This window comes from Bos indicus, chromosome 1 (assembly GCF_029378745.1).
Source record: "Bos indicus isolate NIAB-ARS_2022 breed Sahiwal x Tharparkar chromosome 1, NIAB-ARS_B.indTharparkar_mat_pri_1.0, whole genome shotgun sequence".
Lineage (NCBI taxonomy): Eukaryota > Metazoa > Chordata > Mammalia > Artiodactyla > Bovidae > Bos > Bos indicus.
This window is the reverse complement of record NC_091760.1, coordinates 88,487,861-88,503,686: the sequence shown is the minus strand read 5'-3', so window position 1 is coordinate 88,503,686 and position 15,826 is coordinate 88,487,861. Positions and strand designations below refer to the sequence as shown.

The 15,826-nt window shown below is 36.7% G+C and overlaps 1 protein-coding gene and 1 non-coding gene across 3 annotated transcripts in view; both read left to right on the top strand.

Annotated features, from left to right (window-relative positions):
* Window positions 1–15,826, top strand: part of PIK3CA (phosphatidylinositol-4,5-bisphosphate 3-kinase catalytic subunit alpha) — a 92,639-nt gene that overhangs the window by 37,684 nt on the left and 39,129 nt on the right. Inside the window, exon 2 of one of the 2 annotated variants that reach the window (XM_070791592.1) lies at window positions 3,427–3,471. The exons of the other annotated variant lie outside the window; for it this stretch is intronic. The gene's annotated coding sequence lies outside the window, so the exon portion shown is untranslated. The remainder of the gene's footprint in view (window positions 1–3,426; window positions 3,472–15,826) is intronic. 2 annotated transcript variants of the gene reach the window in all.
* LOC139185333 (small nucleolar RNA SNORA20) lies at window positions 1,736–1,865 on the top strand. The gene has a single exon (XR_011568958.1). It is a non-coding gene; the product is annotated as a small nucleolar RNA SNORA20 (small nucleolar RNA).

Genomic DNA, 15,826 nt, shown 5'->3' with positions numbered 1-15,826 from the left:
CAGTCAGTCCTAAAGGAAATTAGTCCTGAATATTCAATGGAATGACTGATGCTGAATCTGATGCTCTAATACTTTGGCTACCTGATGCAAAGAGCCGACTCATTGGAAAAGACCCTGATGCTGGAAAAAATTGAGGGCACAAGAAGGGAGCAACAGAGGATCAGATGGTTGGATGGCATCACTGATTCATTGGACATGAGTTTGAGCACACTACGGGAGATACTGAAAGACAGGGAAGTCTGGGTAGATGCAGTCCATGGGGTCACAAAGAGTTGGACATGACTTAGCAATTGCCAAATTCAGACTTAAAATGAAGAAAGTAGGGAAAACCACTAGACCATTCAGGTATGACCTAAATCAAATCCCTTACAATTATACAATGGAAGTGAGAAATAGATTCAAGGGATTAGATCTGAGTGCCTGATGAACAGAGTGCCTGATGAACTGTGGACGGAGGTTCGTGACATTGTTCAGGTGACAGGGATCAAGACCATCCTCAAGAAAAAGAAATGCAAAGAAGCAAAATAGCTGTCTGAGGAGGCCTTGCAAAAAGCTGTGAAAAGAAGAGACGCGAAAAGCAAAGGAGAAAAGGAAAGATATACCCATTTGAATGCAGAGTTCCAAAGAATATCAAGGAGAGTTAAGAAAGCCTTCCTTAGTGATCAATGTAAAGAAATAGAGGGAAACAATAGAATGGGAAAGACTAGAGATCTCCTCAAGAAAATTAGATACCAAGGGAACATTTCATGCAAAGATGGACTCAATAAAGGACAGAAATGGTATGGACCTAACAGAAGCAGAAGATACTAAGAAGAGGTGGCAAGAATACACAGAAGAACTATACAAAAAAGATCTTCATGACCCAGATAACCATGATGGTGTGATCACTGACCTAGAGCCAGACATCGTGGAATGTGAAGTCAAGTGGGCCTTAGGAAGCATCACTATGAACAAAGCTAGTGGAGGCTATGGAATCCCAGTTGAGCTATTTCAAATCCTGAAAGATGATGATATGAAAGTGCTGCCCTCAATATGCCAGCAAATTTGGGGAACTCTGCAGTGGCAACAGGACTGGAAAAGGTCAGTTTTCATTCCAATCCCGAAGAAAGGCAATGCCAAAGAATGCTGAAACTACTGCACAATTGCACTCATCTCACATGCTGGTAAAGTAATGCTCAAGATTCTCCAAGCCAGGCTTCAATAATATGTGAACTGTGAACTTCCAGATAGATGTTCAAGCTGGTTTTAGAAAAGGCAGAGGAACCAGAGATCAAATTGCCAACATCCACTGGATCATCAAAAAAGCAAGAGAGTTCCAGAAAAACATCTATTTCTGCTTATTGACTATGCCAAAGCCTTTGACTATGTGGATCACAATAAACTGTGGAAAATTCTGAAAGAGATGGGAATACCAGACCACCTGACCTGCCTCTTGAGAAATCTGTATGCAGGTCAGGAAGCAACAGTTAGAACTGGACATGGAACAACAGACTGGTTCCAAATAGGAAAAGGAGTTCGTCAAGGCTGTATATTGTCACCCTGTTTATTTAACTTATATGCAGAGTACATCATGAGAAACGCTGGACTGGAAGAAACACAAGCTGGAATCAAGACTGCCGGGAGAAATATCAATAACCTCAGATATGCAGATGACACCACCCTTATGGCAGAAAGTGAAGAGGAACTAAAGAGCCTCTTGATGAAAGTGAAAGAGGAGAGTGAAAAAGTTGGCTTACTTCCCATTTATTTGCTGCTATAGTCCTTCCGTGATATGAGCAGGTATATGCATGGGATAAAACAATACTGGGCCCTTGTAAATGGAGGTAAAGTTGCCATTTCATCTCTTCTCCATGGTCTAGACATTGCTTCCCTGTCTAAATGTCCTGTGTAAGTAGAAGTGAATTTCTTCATGGAGTTACTACTGCTGAATTGATATAAGACTGTTGCTGTTGTTTTATATAGCACTAAGGGTCGTACCTCTGCATTGGTCATCTTACGTGGGGCAGAAGATTTCATGTGTGATGAGATGGAGTGCTCCTTACACGATGCCCTTTGTATGGTGAAGAGAGTTTTGGAGTCAAAGTCTGTGGTCCCAGGTCGGGGTGCTGTATAGGCAGCCCTTTGTATTTACCTTGAGAACTACGCGACCAGCGTGGGCTCCCGGGAACAACTTGCTATTGTGGAGTTTGCAAGATCTCTTCTTGTTATTCCTAATACTCTGGCAGTTAATGCTGCCCAAGACTCCACAGATCTGGTTGCAAAATTAAGAGCTTTTCATAATGAGGCTCAGATTAACCCAGAACGAAAAAATCTAAAATGGATTGGTCTTGACTTGGTCAATGGTAAACTCTGTGACAACAAACAAGCAGGGGTGTTTGAACCAACCATAGTTAAGTGCTTGAAATTTGCAACTGAACCTGCAATTACCATTCTTCGAATTGATGATCTTATTAAATTAACACCCAGAAAGCAAAGATGATAAGCATGGAGGTTATGAAGATGCTGTTCACTCTGGAGCCCTTGATGACTGATCTGTTTTATTTATAACAACATTAGATGCAGCTTGCTTGTATCTCAAATATTACACATTAAAGTGCAACAGGTGCCGGAAAAAAAAAATTGGCTTAAAGTTCAACATTCAGAAAATTAAGATCATGGCATCTGGTCCCATCACTTCATGGCAAATAGATTCGGAAACAGTGACAGAATTTATTTTGGGGGTGGGGGGCTCCAAAATCACTGCAGATGGTGACTGCAGCCATGAAATTAAAAGATACTTGCTCCTTGGAAGAAAAGTTATGACCAACCTAGACAAGATATTAAAAAGCAGAGACATTACTTTGCCAACAAAGGTCCGTCTAGTCAGGGCTATGGTTTTTTCCAGTAATCATGCATGGATGTGAGAGTGGACTATAAAGAAAGCTCAGTGTAGAACAATTGATGCTTTTGAACTGTGGTTTTGGAGAAGACTCTTGAGAGTCCCTTGGACTCCAAGGAGATCCAACAAGTCCATCCTGAAGGAAATCAGTCCTGAATATTCATCGGAAAGACTGATGTTGGAGCTGAAACTTGAATACTTTGGCCACCTGATGCGAAGAACTGACTTAATTTGAAAAGACCCTGATGTTGGGAAAGATTGAAGGTAGGAGAAGGGGACGACAGAGGATGAGATGGTTGGATGGCATCACTGATTCAGTGGACATGAGTTTGAGTAAACTCCGGGAGTCGGTGATGGACAGGAAAGCCTGGTGTACTGCAGTCCATGGGGTTGCAAAGAGTCGGGCATGACTGAGCGACTGAATTGAACTAAACTGAACTAGCAACTGAACAACAACAAGATGAAGTTAAAGTTTATGTTCCAGTTTAACCTTAATCTTGCAGTTTAAGAAATAGAGGTTTAAATATGCTATTTATGTTCTATAATAGATGCTGTTGTGCTGAATTTTCACCACATCAGGATTCTCCATCAAGGTATCCATTCTTCTAATAATTGTTATTGGGCACATACACATAAGTCTCTGTTGATATCTCCTATAGTGGCTCTCTTTAACCTAGGAACTTTCCCTTATCTCTCCACAGTAAACTTTGCAATCATTCCTTTTCTTGAGATAATAGTACTCCCTAGTGAAGTTTTAGAATTTTAGCTAAGTTCCCTTTTTCAAACTTTCTTTTATCTCCCTCTGTGCATTTATTTTAATTTCAGCAAAATTAACTAATGAATCATAATGTGCGAAGCAGTTGTTTGATAATAATTTAATGACTTATGTTAAATAGTCAGTTTTAAAGATTTTGTCAGTTGAAACAGATTTTAAAAGTGCTTTAAATTTTGAATTATATGGTAATTTATTGTTTTAACTTTATGTGTCAGGCAGTTGACTGGTGACATACTAAGCAGCAATGAATAAAATGGAAATATTCTTCTTACTGATCCCTTATGTTGCCGTTTATACACAGTCACACCCACTTCAGTTTGTCATTCTCATTGCTCTCATTTTAAAGTACAGTAACTATGATTTCCCAGGTACTTGAAACATTGTACTGTATCAAGTATAAATGAATAGTAAATGTTTGAAAGAGCAAAGTGAAACACATCTACTAATATGATCCATCATTAAATGGACTCTAAGATATCTTACCTATATGGTGTTGGCTGAAAAATCGAGTTTTTAAAAAACAAATCTGTGCTTACATGACTCCACATTGTTGCTGCTGTCATTCGTAGGACTACTTGTCTTTACATCTTGACTAGGGGATGCTTGTGCTGAAATTAAGCTGCCTTCTCTCTGATTGCACACTGGAAGATCTGTATTCCTTTGCTTGCCAGACAGCTCTCCTGCATTACTCCAAATCTTTTTTTAGTGAAGTAGCCTTTATACTAGAGAGCAAATACTTCAGTATCTGATAAATTACTACTAACTTGGTTAATAATTGCTTGCAGGGGAGTTTCTCTGCATTACTAGTGTAATACTAAAGTATTCTGTTATTGCCAGAAAATGGACCAGATGGCAAGCAGTTACACCAAAGGGTCTTTAACATTGAAAAAGGACACTTTTAAAATCAAGTTTCTACTGTATTTCATGTCTTCCATCCAGTGTTGTAGCATTCCTCTTGAACTGTATTGTTATCTGTAGATAGATTTGGGTAGTATTCACTAAACAAATAATACCTATCTTACTTTTTTTAGAGTTTAGTTTGAAGAAAATGGAACATATTTGCAAGTAGCTCTCTCTGGATTTATTTGATTAAGTTTGGTAAAATGAGAGACTTTTTGTTTTGGCCAATAAATTTGGCATGTGGAATAAGCAGATTAAAAATAGACATTATATGATCATCTTAAGTGAAATTTAATGAAATAGAAGTCAGTGCCCTTTGCATTCTATGCTCTGTATCTATTTGTAAGAATGCCAGTAATATATCAATAAGTATGGTATAAAAGTAAGAATGCTTGAAGAGATTGTAGTAGTGGCCTCCAAGAAAGGTAATCAGTTCAAGGACAAAGGGTGGGATGTGATATTGGGACAAAAGGATAATAGCTAGCATAGATAAATAGCTAGACAAAAATGGCAGGGACCTGTGTATTGATATGACAACCAAGATTATGCAGTACATCTTCAGTCAGATTTTCCCAGTGTAATCTAAATCAAATCTAAATTTAAAACTAAAATATGTTTTCATGACACTGTATTGTACTGATGCTTAATTTTGTAATACAAACATTGGGGAGTATGCCTTGAGATGAATGAAGCTAAAGGTAAGGTCTTCCTAGTATTTTTAGTAAAAGTTCATTAAATTATACCTATTTCCACAGAATATATGCTAAAATTAGAATGACAGCCGAAGACTAGTTCTGGTCCCTGTGTAAGATTGATACACATATGCAAGAAGTACTCCATAGTTTTATGTTAATGTTTTTATTTGATTGACTTACCAGCAGGCCCTTTTCCGGCCATAAAGGAAATTGGCAGAGTCCATTTGTACTTTCTCCTTAGCCTGTGAGTACTAGTAGAATCGCCACCATGATCGTTGCAGTGCATGCTAGACCTTGTCATTTGATATTGAAAATAGTCCTTGCAACAGCCAGTTATAGCAATGATATATAAATATATGCTTTGTTCGTCATTTGTGCATGGTAGTATATGAGAACAGACACAGATACCATAGCTGAAGTTTTATGACACTTGATAAAACTCAGGAGATTGAGAAATCCATTGGAAACTGTAGACCATGATAAAGCTTTATGATTGGCCACTCATTCTCTCTTGTAGATAAGTTTGGGCTTGTGACAGATAGTATAAATCTGTAAAATTTGAATAAATTTTGAGTTGACCAAAAATGAAAATAATGCTGTGCAGAGATTTTCAATGAGATATATCTGGAAGCATTTAGGTGAATATATTGTATGCTAATATCCCCAGTCAAAATTGCTAGCTCCATCTTTATTGGATCAAACTAGAGTGAGAATTTACTATTTGGGGATTTAGGTTTCTCTCTCTCTCTCTCTTTCTCTGTGGACACAAAGAGCTTCCCTGGTGGCTCAGACAATAAAGAATCTGCCTGCTGTTCATTCTTGATAAAGAGAAGAAAAGACAAAGAGGAACAGTGTGAAGCAGATGTTTTCCAGAAGTTCATCCATCCTCACCCGTAGTAGCAGGAGAACTTGAAAGACTGTTGAGATATTTAAAGCTATGGAAAGTCTTGTGAAGGCATTATGCTAAACCAGAGAGAAACAAAAATGAAAGAGGAAAAACCAGTTGATAAACTTTAAAAAGAGAAGTTCTCATTCCTGATGACTTATGGAAACATCTTGCCTTCAGCTTATTACAGGTCTTTAAAAAGAATCAAGTCAACACTAGAAGACACATTGCTAGTGTTACCTTTTACTAGATGTTTTAATTTGATTAAGATGTTTACTCAGGACATCCTTAAACTCTTTACTGAATTTCTCTGGATGGGCCCTGGATGATGTACTCTTGTCTCTTCAAAAGACTATATCCGAGTCCTGGATAGGTGTTAGCTTCATTAGAATAATAAAGAGTGAAGTTATTTTTGGTAAAGCACCCAGGCTTTTGAGAGGAAAATGGCGCTTTTATACTTTTCGAAGTGAACCCATCAATCAGGAAAGGAATGGTATGTAGTTAGCATCATCATCCAAATAACGCCAAGTAATAAACAGATTGTCTTCCTTAAATATATGGGACGTGAATCTCATTTGAAAAGGGAAATTAGAGTCTGTGGCCATACCACCCTGAATGTGTCCGATCTCAGCTGAAAAGGGAAATTAAAAAGTACTGTGAGCCCCATTTTTTGGTTATCATCAGTAGTAAGTTTGGTTATAAACTTTGACTTGGTGTAAAAGATTAAACTTTTAGGACCTTTTCTCTTCATCTTTCATGGGCTAAAATTTTTGCTTCATAGAAAATTGCAGTAACATTTCTAGAACCCCTCCATATTTTGCATTTTCTTATAGTGGGTCATGCTTCCTTACTGGGCTGGTCTCTTCACTGATCTCATATTGGTTGAATTTTCATGGAGGCATTCGTGCATGATTAGGCTTCTATTTTCACTGTTGTGTTGGAGTATACTCTAAACCCTTAAATGGAGATATAGCTGTCAAACTTAAGTATCATAGAGCTGTTTCTCTCTTTATATAAAAGATACTACTTTTTAACCATTTTTCAAGGAAAGTATCTTTTTTTCTCATTAAAAAAAAAATCACCCTGTATATTATACCAAATTTCCTTTAAATATTGCTTCTGTGAACTAAATAGGATCTTAATAAATGTTCATGAGCTGTATTGTTGGGTTTTAACCCAAAAGATCACCATCATCCCTGCTTATTTCCAGTCAATTCAGATATGATTAAAAGGCATTTATTTTAGCATGAAGAGAAATTTGATAGTATAGTCTATTTCATTCCTCTTCAAAAAGCCAAAAATATTTGTTATCATGAGTTGCATTTTTATTTCTATTATTCATTGCAATTTTCCCCTTTTCTTTAAATAAGAAAACCAATATAATTTCATGTATAAACTTAAAGAAGTAGATTTTACAAATAATGTATAGTATAATTCTAAAATAACAGTTTTTTCTATCTCCATCTGCTTTTTTAGAATAATCTCTTGTGTTTTGTCGTTGTTGGAATGTGTCAGATGACCATTTGATGCTTATGCTCTGCTGAGAGTGTACAGACTGAGTTAAACAGATACAGGCTTCATCCTTTAGGGGTTTCATGTTTGAATAAGAATACAGAGACAAATATAAAGATGAGGACAGAGACATCTGTTCAGATACCAAATATATCAATAAAATTATTCTGCATCAAAAAATATTTTTAAAAATATCTATCATCTTCTTACACTAGACCTGCAACAATAAAGTTCTGTCCCTTTCTGGATATGGCATTGATAGCACTGATCTTATAGATAAAAGAGAGGGAAACTTTATTGAATTTTTATGTTCCAAGCACTATGCTAAGGATTTTTTAACATGTATTATCTTATTATTTAATTATTACAACATCACTATGAGGTAGTAACCTCTTTTTTTTTTTTTCACTTGGTGCTAATAAGGAACTGCCCACAATTTCCTGAGGAAGTCTTAGTAATTGCAGAGTTCTCCATAAGGTCAGTAATGCTGAGGGTGTTGGAGTAGTGATCTGAACCAAAGCAAAACCTTCAGTTTAGACCATTTCTGCTCTGCTGTTAGAACAGCATATATGTTCTCTTTGCTACTAAATACTGAATAATAGCATAATTGAAAAAATGTGGAGGTTTCTAAAATGTTTCTGGTCCCTCCGTTACTCATTTGCTACAGGTGTTAAGATGTTAAGGCTCCAGTCACAGTTAGATTCTCTTTATGGAACGGTTAGCTTTGCTCTTCCCTTTGGGCAGGAGGAGGTACCCCTAATGCTGTCCACCTGTTTTACCAGTGCTTGCTGTTAGTCACAAGGTAGCCTGGTTAATAAAGAGGAATCAAAGAATTAGAATTTACTGTTTTCTACAACTAGAAAAACAAGGCAAACTATTAATGTATTTTTTATTTGAAGTATTAGTCATTCTTGTAGTTCTACATTTCAGAATCGTAATTTAACCACATACGGCTATCTTCATCTGAAAAGTAAGTGGGATTTATAGAGTTACCTGATTTGCAGTTTACTTCTGACTGCCTGCTGCTTGTTTTATGTGAAGCTATGATAATCTGTTTTGACTTCATCACAAAGATAAGAAAAATATTTCCTGGAAAGCTACGTCACTATGGAATCATTTGTCCTATTAAACTGTGTGTTACTATGAAACATCTCTTATTGTATTTTCCACATTGTTTAAGTATGTTTACTTCATAATCTTGTCCTTCTGATTTTCACCTCTGTTAGTTAATATTTAGTTCCTTTTAAGCTTAAATTTTAAGCAATTTTAATTTATCCTGTCACACTAAAATTTGAATTTTTGTAAGTTCAGATTAGGGAAATTAGTACTATATTTTGAGATTTGTTATGTTTTCTTCATTTACCTGTATAAAATTTGAAAATTCATAATTCAGTAATCTGAGATCAAATTCTTAGATTTCAAGATTTATTAATCTGTATTTCACCTTATTAATGCCTTTTATGCCTCTCACACTGGATTCTTTTAACCACTTTAAAGTTCTTGTTCATTTTTATTGATAATCAAAAGTCTATATCAGTATAGATATTCTTGACCTAGATGATGTCATTATTTTAAAAATCCATTAGCAAAACCCTTCCTAAACCTGTTTGTGGACCTTATGTTAGGGAATGATTATCTTATATAATGGACTTCCCTGGTAGCTCAATCGGTAAGGAATTTGCCTGCAGTGTGGGAGACCTAGGTTCGATCCCAGGAAGACCTGGGATCTTCCCCTGGATTGGGAAGATCCCCTGGAGAAGGAAACAGATACCCACTCCAGTATTCTGGCCTGAAGAATTCTCTGGTAGCCCAGACAGTGAAAAATATGCCTGCAGTGTAGGAGACCTGGGTTCAATCCCTGGGTTGGGAAGATACCCTGAAGAAGGGCATGGCAACCCATTCCAATATTCTGTCCTGGAAAATCCCCATGGACAGAGGAGCCTGGCAGGCTGCAGTCCATGGGGTCACAGAGTCGGACACGACTGAGCGACTAAGCACATCTTATATAATGCATTAAACCTCTGAAATGTAGTGTTAAAACACCTTTTTTATAGCACTACACATTTAATAGTGAAAATGAATTGCATTCTCTTCTAAAGGAATTTAAATTTTCTATATCCTGGTCATGAGAACTTGATTTTCCAACCTGATTTTCTCTTAATCACTAAAAGAATGTTAGATCTGTTTTCTCATGATCTGCATATAAAGGTCAATGAAGGATAGCCCTTTGAAAGAAATGGATTATGTGCATCCTTCCAGAGCTAGTGTATATTACACCTGTGCCTTTGGACTCACTTCAACAACAGTTCAGTGACTCTTAGAGGAAGAGAATTTTAGAGGCCCTAACTGGGACTCAGAATAATTGTACTAAAAGACACTTGCTTCCCATGCCTGCATAACCTCTGCAGTGAAATGTTTAAAATTATTCTTCTTATCCCTCAAATCCAATTGGTCTCTCAGTGCTTTTGATTTTCCTTTACAAGGTATCTTCATCTGTCTCTTTTTTGCTTTTTACTAATTGCTACCACTTTTTTGTTCAGGCCCTTGTTACATTTTCCTTGGGATAATTTCAACATATTAGTTTTCCTGCTTACTCATTTATGCTCTAGGATTATAGTGGCCCAAATAAAAACCCTATCCTGGAAAAGTTCACAGTCTTATCAGGAAGTCTAACGTGGATGTAGATAATTTTAATAATAACATATTAAGGTACAATTACAGAAATACATGTAAGAAGCTGACTAACATTAAGAAAGGAAGTAGTTAACTCTGGAAGTAAATATTAAAGAGAGTAATCAGACCATGGAATTATTGAGATTTTGGTCATGTTTCTGTAGCAAGTGTAGAGGCAAGTTTTTGTTCTCTTGTTCTAAATAAAGATTCGTTTGTAATTTTTTTAAAACAGAAGAGCATAAAATTTCCAGTTTATGAGCAAATAGATGCAGCTGAGATGCAACTTTGGCAACTGAGTTAGCCACAAAACTAATGTTTCTCTATTGACTTATCTGAGAATGGGGTGAAAAATATCTTGTCAGTATATGTCTAAGTAGATACACATTTGTTAATGTGTTAGTTAAATCAGATAACATGTTAAATCTATCAGTTATAAAAAATGTAAAACCTTTGGTCACTCAGCATTTATGCAGCTTCTGTATTTGTGGGACATGTATATATATCTATAAAATACAAGGTGCCTGTTGTAGCAAATTGTGGCTGTGTGGGCTTCTCAGGTGGCTCGGTGGTAAAGAATCCACCTGCCAAATTAGAGCCACAGGAGATGTGGGTTCAATCCCTGGGTTGAAAAGATTCCCTGAAGAAGGAAATGGCAACCCACTCCAGTATTGTTGCCTGGGAAATCCCATGGGCAGAGGAGCCTGGCAGGCCACAATCCAGGGGCTTACAAAGAATCAGACACAACTGAGCGACCAAGCACACGTAAGGTGATTAAGCTACAGTAGAGTCAGTATAGATATCCCCTAAATTTTCAAGTGTATACTTCAAGATAGCTTTCTTTTTTTTTTAACTTTTTATTATGTATTGGGGTATAGACGGTTAACAGTGTTGTGATAGTTTCAGGTGAACAGCAGAGGGACTCAGCCAACATATACATGTATCCATTCTCCCCCAAACCCTTCTCCTATCCAGGCTGACCACAGCATTGAATAGAGTTCCATATACAGTGGATCCTTGTTGGTTATCCATTTAAAGTATAACAGTGTGTACATGTCCATTCCAAAGTCCCTAACTGTCTCTTCCCACTGACAAGCAGAATTTTGTTCTTGAAGTCTGTCTCTTTCAGTTTTGTAAGTTCGTTTGTATCATTTCTTTTTCAATTCCACGTATAAGAGATGTCACACAATATTTCTCCTTCTCTGACTTAACTTCACTCAGTATGACATTCTCTCGGTCTGTCCATCTTGCTGCGAATGGCATTATTTCATTCTTTTTTTTATTTTTTTTTTTTTATTTTTAAACTTTACATAATTGTATTAGTTTTGCCAAATATCAAAATGAATCCACCACAGGTATACATGTGTTCCCCATCCTGAACCCTCCTCCCTCCTCCCTCCCCATACCATCCCTCTGGGTCGTCCCAGTGCACTAGCCCCAAGCATCCAGTATCGTGCATCAAACCTGGACTGGCAACTCGTTTCATACATGATATTTTACATGTTTCAATGTCATTCTCCCAATATTTCATTCTTTTTAATGTCTGAGTGATATTCCATTGTACATATGTACCACATCTTCTTTATCCATTTCTCTGTCGATGGACATTTAGGTTGCTTCCATGCCTTGGCTATTGACTGGTGTTAACAGTGCTGCAATGAACATTGGGGTGCATGTATCCTTTTATATCATGCTTTTCTCTGGATATATGCCCAGGAGTGGGATTGCAGGGTCATATGGTAGCTCTCTCTCTAGTTTCTTAAGGAACCTCTATACTGTTGTACAAAATGACTCTACCAACAAAAATAGCTTCCTTATTTTTAGTGATTTTCTGATGCAGATGTAACATTGATATTTTAGAAATAAATAATTTTTAAACATACTTCTGAAATTAAAATTTAAAATATATAAGATATGCTTTATATATATTTTAAGTTAGAAAGTCTCTGCTATCTTAGCCAGTGTATATAGACTTATAATCCACAGTTAACAGTTATCTGTACTCTGCCTTACAATATTGACTGTAGAGGATTGTACTAGATGTTAGTTGCTGCATTTCGAGGTGAATATTATCAAAGAATACATCCAGTGATGGCAAAGAAGACAACAAGCTATCTCACTTGAATTATGGTTAAAGGAATTGGGGTTAAAAGAACTAGGGAAAATTTTTAGTCTTTGTCAATATGTGAAGAGATAGAAGGCAGACTATTGGAATAAAGAAGTGTAAGAATAACAACCTTTAGGAATAACTTTAGAGGTGCTTCACAAAAACTTCTATATCAGATAGGTGAGCACCCAACACTGAAAATTGCTACTGAACTTTAATTAGGTGACTTAAAAGGTACTTTAGTGTTTTAAGATTTTAACTTGACTGGCTTAACATTTGGAGAAAGAAATGGCAACCCGCTCCAGTACTCTTGCCTGGAGAATCCCATGGAGGGAAGAGCCTGGTAGGCTACAGTCCACGGGGTCGCAAAGAATCGGACATAACATTAATCTCTTTGTTTTCAAAATATTTAGATTGAAAGTGTGGGATTGAGGTTGCAAAGGCAGAGTTGGGATGACTTACTAGCCAGTGTATATTTAGAAAATTCTCTAGTTGATATCAAGTAATTCTGACATGTTTTCAGAGGTAGCAGACTTTTTCTGTAAAAGGCCAGATAGTAAATATTTTAGATTTTGCAGGCCACATGGTCTCTGTAGCACCTGCTCAACTCTACTGTTTTTGTGTAAAAGCATCATTGATGGTACATAAACATGGTTTCTTGGCTGTGTTTCAGTTGAACTTTATTTAAAAAAAGCAGGTGGTTAGCTGGGTTTAGCCTGTGGGCCATAGTTGGACAACTCTTGCCTTAATTGATAAAATCTGGAAATACCATTCTAATATAAATGGAGAAAGGCTTTCAGTTAAGGAGTTAAAAACCAAATTGTCAAAATGTCATTGTCTTTTTGGCTGGAAGAGTGCACGTCTGGTGTTCCAAATACTGAATTGCCCATTGAATTAAGAAACGTTTTGCTATAAAAGTCAAGGGACAATGGAGAGTCTGAGACTGTTTTCTGTTGTTCATTTCTGCTGCATATTTTGTCCTTAAAGGTGTGTTTTTACACTTTGGTTTACTGTTTATTTGATTATATCATTTATTTGAAAACAAAACTTTTAAGAAACCTGAATTTAAAAATCATGAAAAAATGTCATGGTATTCTTTTGTTCAAAATACTTAGAGACTCCCTTTTACTTAGAGTATACTACATAGAATTCAAACCCCTTCACTTGGAGTCTGTCCTCTTTTCTTGTGCCCCTGTGTGTCTCTCAGTCTCTTCATTATCACATATCCTGCCTATCCCCATGCATTTCATACTCAAGTAGTAAAAAAAAGTCAAACTTGTATTGCTGGTAAAGGCTGCATTGTTTTCATGGTCTTTGCACATACACTTTTATACCTGTCTAAAACTCCCTTTTCACCTATCTGCCCCAGGTCCAAGCCCCTTCTCTGCAAAATCCCTATTAATCTGTAATGCTGTACATAAACTTCCCTGGTGCCTTCCCTAGCCTCCTCAGGCAGTTGGAGATTTCTTGTGACTTTTCCAAAGTTCCTCTTCTGCCATATAACAATTTTCCATTGTTAAAGTTGTTCCTGGGTCTTGTTTTTCCCCAACAAACTCAACAACCAAAGAGAAAGCACGTATTTACCATTGTTTTCATACTATTTAACGTAGAACCTGGCACAAACAAGTATTTCTCCAAAAAGGGTGATTAAGCCAGGGATTCCTTACACCTAAGCTGTAAATAGCCATACTAATTAAATAGGGATACACGGGGTCTGGGGAACAAGCCACAGTTGCAAAAATCCCAGCATCTGAGCCACTCGATACTGTTCGAAATTCGTCTTTGAGTCTTGCAGTTCCGGTTCTGCCTTCAGACTTCAGCACTTGACTCTGGTACTGCTTTGTGAAGCTGAAACTCCTTGTTTACTTGCCCCCCTCTGTAAAAGAACCCAGTCCTCTTATTCCTATCACTAACTGATGCCATTCTTGAATAATTCGTAAAAACTTGAAAAGATACTATGGGTATACTTGACAGGTTTGTTAATTATATTTAACATTTTTTGAGTGCTTACAGTGTGCCAGTCTCTTTGCTTACGTGGTATTCATATATTACCTCATCGATACCATGGTCTGATGAAGTGTATGCTATTATCCCAACTTAACAAATTGGGGCAGGGGGCCAGGGTGGTGGTGGTGGTGGTGATACAAGGTTTGGTGAGATGAATTGAACTGCTTAAGGCCATACAACTATTAACTAAGGCAGACAGAATCTGAATCCAGTGTAACTTCATAGCCTGTTCTTTTATTCACCATTATTCACCACCAGTGAATATTCCTGCCATAACTGTATGGTTATAATGTGTACTTTGAAATCATGTAGACCTGGATTCAAAATATTTAATATTTACTGGTGGCAAATAACTTTACTTCTCTGACCCTCAGTTTTCTCATATGTAAAATGTTTATTACTTATCCCAAAAGGGTATTGCATGCATAAGTGTAAGATATCTACTAAATAGTGAGTGTTAGCTCCATTTGTCTCTTCTACACTTCTTGTGAAGTAGTAGAGTACTGGGGTACGAGGACAAATAAGAAAGTTAGCTTCCTCTCCCTCCTGTAGAGTACTACCAGTGTGGACCAGTGCCTGCTTTCCAGGATCTCCCAGTATTTTATGGCTATGATCACATTTATTCTCTTAATGAGAAGGGTGTGTCTCAAGTATTTCATAGTTGTTAATTGCCCATAAATATACTAAAGTAGAATAAGGATTAGAATCAGTGATCTCTTGGGTACTAGACTTCTCTTTCGCTAATTCTTAGGAAACATATGGGACTTTGGGAGTTGTTATTTATTATATAAAATAGTTGCCCTCATGATTCCATAACATAGACCTGTTAGTGCCATTCAACAAAGAAAACTGTAAACACAGCTGCTGCTTTGGTATGGTTTGTGGTTTGGTTTTGTTTTTATTTGAACTTTTTTCTGCAGGCAGATCATCACTTAAAAGTAATCATTTGGCATTTCTCCTTGCATTCTTCAAATTTTTTTGTGTGTTTTTTAAAAGCATAGCCTAACTCATTTCTATAATTATGCTCTCAGATTGATCCATCTGTTTTTTTTACTAGCCAATGAATTTTCTTTTAAAAGTATAGAGAATAGGATAATTATATTTTAAATCCTATAACCTCAGTGAGTCTCTTATAAATTTGAAGAAGATGTTTTCAAGTATTAGAAAAAAATTATACATTCCTTATTGTCTTTCAACTGATCTCTGTATTTCCAGAGGTAGGGAGGGGGCTTGAAATTCCTGCCAATTTATTCCTCATCTCCTCCTTCATGTGTTAAAACTCTGAAGCATACCATAAACACTTGTTTGCAACTGAGAATGGGTACTGCAAAAACATCTAATCAAAATAGATCCTATTGCTCTCTCTAGGTTTCATAGGCTGTGTGGAGAAAGAGGA